The sequence below is a fragment of the Anabrus simplex genome, chromosome 1 (assembly GCF_040414725.1).
Source record: "Anabrus simplex isolate iqAnaSimp1 chromosome 1, ASM4041472v1, whole genome shotgun sequence".
Taxonomy (NCBI): domain Eukaryota; kingdom Metazoa; phylum Arthropoda; class Insecta; order Orthoptera; family Tettigoniidae; genus Anabrus; species Anabrus simplex.
In genome coordinates this window covers 711,567,544-711,568,614 of record NC_090265.1, presented here as the reverse complement: position 1 = coordinate 711,568,614, position 1,071 = coordinate 711,567,544, and positions in this window count along the sequence as shown.

Below are 1,071 nucleotides of genomic sequence, written 5' to 3'. Positions count from 1 at the left end.
TCTGGTTTATTATTCTCAACTGTTGACTGTGCCACTTGTTATTTTCCTTTAAGAAATGGCTACAACCTACAACACATACACACCCCCACCCCCACTCCCACGACTTCCTTCCCAAATTCCCAATTATGTTTCATAATATGTTGTTATTTAATTTATTTATTGATTTGTTTATTTATTTATTTTTATTTATTTACTATATATATATATATATATATCTTGTAAATCATTTGATTTTGCAGATACTGCAAAAAATACATTTTTAACACATTGAATGCCAAGACCTGGTCGTAAAACTTCCTCCGGGGCCAAATGTATTTTTTAAGTGATTTGTATTATTTTGCCCATATGGATTGCTACCTCGAATTTTATTTTCATATGCAACAGTTATATGGTGTCGTTTTTAAGATTTTCACTGTCTTGCACATATGAATGACGTGGCCCTGTGTTAATTTGGAGGCATTCTTGTACATATGGTGGCCATGTCATTTATATATGACTGAGATGCAAGGATCTACCACAACGATGCACCATTTGTCTCAAAGTGTTGATGAAAATGGGAAGAAATTGCGACGCAAATGTTCAGGGTGTTATGCAAGGGTACAAAAAGAAAAAAGTAGGATTGAGGCGAGAAACATTCAAAGATGGTTTTCACCTATTGCAAGACATGTCCTGGCATGGCTCAACTGTGTCTAGACTGTTTCAATTGTGTGCACCAGTGATTTCTGTACTGCAAACTTTGTATTCAGGTTGCTTTAGATAACTAGATTTGTTTTATTTTTGAGCCAGGCACAGGACAAATTCAAATACTACAAACATGAAATTGAACCATTACCAGAGACGGTTCTAGCTCAGCCTGTGTGCCCCCAGTTTGAATAATAATTTTAAAATTGTAAAATTTGAAAATCTAGAGCTGCCACTGGTCATTAATGGTATCATTACATATTATAGGATATTTAGAATATGTTTAAAATGCAATAATTCAGATAATAATTCAGAAAAAAATCTGTTTGATAAAATATTTTGTTTATTTTCAACTAGAATAAATAACAAATTTATTCGTGCATATTATGT